The sequence below is a fragment of the Monomorium pharaonis genome, chromosome 9, assembly GCF_013373865.1.
Source record: "Monomorium pharaonis isolate MP-MQ-018 chromosome 9, ASM1337386v2, whole genome shotgun sequence".
Classification (NCBI taxonomy): Eukaryota; Metazoa; Arthropoda; class Insecta; order Hymenoptera; family Formicidae; genus Monomorium; species Monomorium pharaonis.
The window spans coordinates 11248833-11254080 of record NC_050475.1 but is presented as its reverse complement, the minus strand read 5'-3'; positions in this window follow the sequence as shown (position 1 = coordinate 11254080).

The window sequence follows — 5248 nt, the reverse complement described above, 5'->3', positions numbered from 1 at the left end:
GGCGCTCCTATTGGTCGCAGCGGTGCGCCGCTGCGCGGTGCGGCGCGGAGCTCGGCTCGGTAACGACAGCGATCAGCTGTTCGACGATCAGCTGTTGTTGTCGAGAATCATCCCGCATGGATGATCCTCCGCGTCGGCGGTTTTCCCTCAATACGGAGTCCCCGTGTGCGGTCGGGATCGGTAGCTCAGTGCGCGTATCGGGATCCGGGTAACGAGCGAGGCGGTGTTCTGCCACTCACTGCGTGGCGCGAGGAAGCGCTCAGTGCGCGCTAACAAGGGAACCGGGTGCGAGATTATGTTCGGCACTCAGTGCGTGCTTTGGAGGCTTAGCTCAATTCGCTAAGAGGATCGGTCGGCTCAATGCGCTAGACCGGGGAGATCTGCTCTCTTATTGCCAGCGGAGGGCTTTTATAGCCCCCGTTTGGTGACAGGAGGAGCGGAGATGTGCGGGGAGAAAGAGATAAGCGGAGGGGACTACACGAGGTAGGAGGCCCCGTAGCTATATGCCTTAACGGTGGCGGAGAACGGCTCGTTACAAAACATTTGTGAAACGTTTTTGAAACGAGTATGTGATATCTGGGACATTTCTTACGCATTTCAGGTAGTAATCAACGCTGAAAGCTCTGTGACGTTGATAAGAGAATCTATTGTACAACGCCAACTCACTTTCCTTCTTCTTTTTCAAGACGCACTCCAAATCAGCGTATACCACAAACGGAAGTCGCTCTCTTCGATCGTAGTTATAAAAATAAAGCCACTTATCCTCTTCTGTCGGAAGAACAACAGCACATTCGTTCATCCTTTCACGACATGAATAGACAATCTCTGAATAGAAATAATGCAGACATCAAAAAAATTATATCACCAATTAATACATAAATCTATTAATTTTATTAATTAGCAGTAAAAAAACACCTACCAATTACATACATACTTCTTATTTCTGCTTTTGTTTATATTGCGCCCAATCAATCGCGATAAATTCTTTATCCATACAAAATGACTCACGTTTGGTCCACGTCGTACCTCCGATAGATGTAGTAAATTAACATAAACGTCTCTCTTATTTTCCGTAAGACGTACGGAAACGATTTTTTGTATCTCTGAAAATAAAAACGTTTACAGATATATTGTTCAAACGTTCAAATCTCGTTATTTTTCTCAAAATATCAGGAAAATCTATCCCATCAAAATTTAACACCGTCCGATAATCAGGATACACAGAGCACTTTCTCTATGCATTTCAACGGAGTACAACGCAGAAACGCCCACGCGAAACAAGCGTTATCAAACGAACGCACCTTCACCACTGCTTTCTTACGTTTTACATACTGCAGTGTATCAAAACATCCTACCTGTATAAGATTACATTTATTAATGTTCAATCAAATGCATTCAACCACTGTGACAGTGGCAGGAGCGTAACGCTCCTGAAACTCCTCCAGAGACATCAAAGTTGTATCGATCACATATTTATTGTACCATTTGCGCAAATTAGTCGTACTGAAAAGCTGTCGATTCCTCGTGGAAATATCTTTCACAGCAACATTGTCATTGGCGACAAATTTTCCGTTAAACATGGTATTGACATTCAAACAATCGTATATATCCAAATCTCATGCACCTTCTCAAGCACCATATCTTTTACATCGTTAAAAAATAAGATCGATATAATATGAATTAATGATCAGTTAACAGTCGTTGAAATCGGTCTCAATTTCGGACCAAAAAAAAACCTAGATCATCAAGACCAACACGCGCAAAATGATGTCGCAACTCGTTCCTAGTTCTGTCTAAACTCAAAAACCGAGCCACGAGACAACTGACATTTCCGTTTCTCACGGCATGACGCTGACATTTCTTTCTCAAAGAGTTCAAACAGTCCACGCACCGACGCTGCCATGAGCGATAACCTTCTTCGTCGACCACGCTCGCCGCGTCCCAATTAGATCGTCCACCCACATGTAAAGAGCCTAAAATGAAAGAGCCGCAAACTGTCATTCACGTACACTTGACCGGAAGTGAACGTTTTTTTAAATAATTGCTATATGTAATTGTTTGTATTTCGTATGAAGAGGTTTAAAGTGCAATTAAAAAGGTTTGTGATTCATTCGTTTATTTATAATTAATTAATTATTTTTTCACCTGACACTTAGCCGGAATATATTAATTGAACAAAGTTATTATACGGAATCGTTTGAAGTTTGTACGTAGAGTTATGAAGTTTGATTAAAAAGGTTTGTGAGTGATCCAAACACATTTTATTTAATTCGTAAAAGTTAGCTAAAATTTACCGACAATATGTAACAGCATGAGCATGCGCAGCGGTCACATTTGTATGCTCTTTAGCTGTAGACGCATGCTCTGTAGGCACAATTATGCAAAAAGTGCGCGAAATTCAAATGTGTATGTATTTAATGAGAATCTCGAGCATCTCGTTTTGCGTGGAAAGTTGCAAACCTATGTGGTGCAAAGAATGCCACCACCTTCTCGCGGTTTCCGTTGAGCAACAACATGTACGTTATTCATTAAAAAAACATATATTTTAAAATTATTTATTCTTGACTTATTTATTATACAACTTATTCTGCCCGATATTTCTTTTATTAAAAATTTTTTTATCCTTAGTTATTGTTTGCAAATTAAAGGGCAAACTAAATAAAATATTAGTAATTGATCCTAAATAAAATAACACATAATTTAATTTTTTATTTAATTCTTTTCACTAATCATAAACTCATTAAATAAACTAATAAGTTTTCGAGGAAAACATACACGTTGGCCAAGAGTGGACTATCATTTATTCTTTTCTATCCTTTATTTCTATAGTTTTGATTCTTTTATATATAGAAAAAAATTCATTTAATTTATATTTTTAATTACACCATAATTAAGAGACACGACAGTGTCTCACGTCTAGTGCAGAAAGACCCGCAAGATCTACTAGACGAATCAAGTTTTGTTTTGTTATTTTATATATAACATACATATATAATTAAATAACTGTATAATTATATCCCCGATAGGAAAAGATTTATAAAATTGTATCACAAAAGAATTGTAAAAGATTTATAATCCATCATTATGAGAGCATAGTTGAGAAAATAGATGTAGAAACATTAATCTTTTATAAAACATTAATAAATGTTTGCGCAATTAAATTTTGAAATGATATATTGGCGTAACAATAGCGATATGGCGAATCATTTTAACAACACATTTGCAAAATTAAATTTAGAAATAAATTGTGCAATAATTTAGAAAAATATTTCAGTCGTAACATGTTTAAAACATTTAGAAAAATAATTGTGCACAAAAGACTCAAATTATTTCCCAATTATTCCTAAATTATGGTGCACAAATATTGAAACATGGAATGTGTAATATTGCATGTTTCAATATTTGTGCATTATAATATAGAAATGATTTAAGAGTTTCTGATCGCTATTACTATCAATGAGATACTTAACTCTCCAATGGACGCAACTAATCTGTCAGAAAAAGTGTCTCTTTTTTAATCTTTATATTAAATGTCTAGTAGTAAATAAGCGATATTTGTTAAATTCATTGTGTAATACCTTTTGGTATTAATTTTGAATTAAATGTTGAAGATTAAATGCTGTAAATATTGCACATTATTATTGCTGCATTATATTGTGAAAATATTAAAGATTATAATGTAATAATTTTACATGCTGAAATAATTGCGAAATATTTATATTTCAATATTTGTCTAATCTTTAACAAATATTATTTAACAATTATATTCTAACAAAACTGTTGCGTTATGACGAATCATCTTAGCACAATCTTTAATGCCATTTGTTGTACCCCTCGTTGTGAGTACGATTTTGGGATCGCTGCCAGAGATCTCGCGAGGAAGGTATTTCGTCACATACACCGTTATTTGTCTTGAACACTTTTATTCTTGTATTCAGTTACAATAGTTAGATCGCGACCCCGCAAGGCAGAGTGTCGCGTCTAGGAACTTGTTGTCCACGACCCCGCAAGACAGAGTGTCGTGGTTGTATATTTAGTATAAGTTATCTCGGCGATACACGACCCCGCAAAGCAGAGTGTCGTGTGTAGTCTTAGTTTGTCTACTTCGAATTGACCCGATCCTCACCTTCTTTCGCCGGTTTATATATCCGATAATTCGGTAGTTGGATCGAAAGAAGGGGAGGATTGCGTGAGGGCGCAAATCGGTCAGTATTCCAAATTATTGCTTAGACAGCAAGTGCTGTCTAAGGAGCATTGCGCTAATTGTCGAGCGGATTGCGCGAAACCTCGCGCGATGCGCTCGATGCTGACTGCAGCTGACCGACTTACGTCATCGTGTTACTGACACCTTATCGTTATGAGTGTGTCACTCATAACATCCCTCCCCCCTGATAAAAAGAAAATGAGGGTTCTGAATTTTCGCTTTTTCGCTTATAGTTATATCGCGTCGTCAGATTGTTTACAATTTTCGTTTTTTCGACGCTTATAAACTATATATAATTACAATAATAATTACAATAATTACATTACAAGGTGTCGGATGTCGTATATACAATCTTTCGTAAAAAAAAATTTTCTTTTGACTTAAATGACGAATTATGCGCAAAATAGAATGTTTAATTTTGGGTGCCCTATTATAAAATTTGTTTCTGTCTTCTTTTGAGGTATTCTCCTCGTTTCGGTTTTACTTTCTTTCTTTTTCATTATGCTTCTATGAACGGTTTTAGTCTATTTGTGTGTACACGTGTTGACGTCCTGCCCTTTTTTATTGTATAATTTGCGTCTGAGTGTTTCTCAGTGATTACGTAGGGTCCCGTCCATTTTGCGTCTAGTTTTTTAGATCTCCCGCGGCGGAGAGTCTTATCATATTCTAATGGCATATCATCCTTTACGACGTACATTGGATGCTTTATCTTATGCTTGCCTAGCTCGATGGTCGCCTGTATTTTTCCTATTGTGTAGACCTTGTGGCCTGTTATCCCGACGAGAGCTATTTTTTCATGGCGTATTTTGATTTCGCCTTTTAAATTTTTTACTTTTATCAACGAGAGTGTGGCTCCGGAATCGAATAACGCGTCGATTTTTCCTGATTTGGTCTCTCGTATTGGAAGCGTGACTAATTGTAAGTCAAGTCCGCTGTCTTTGTGTGCGTCTCGCTTTACATGCGTAACTTGATACGCTGCGGCTGTGTGTGCCGAACTCAAGTCATCGCTCGAACTCTCATCGCTGTTGCTATTCGCTGATTCCG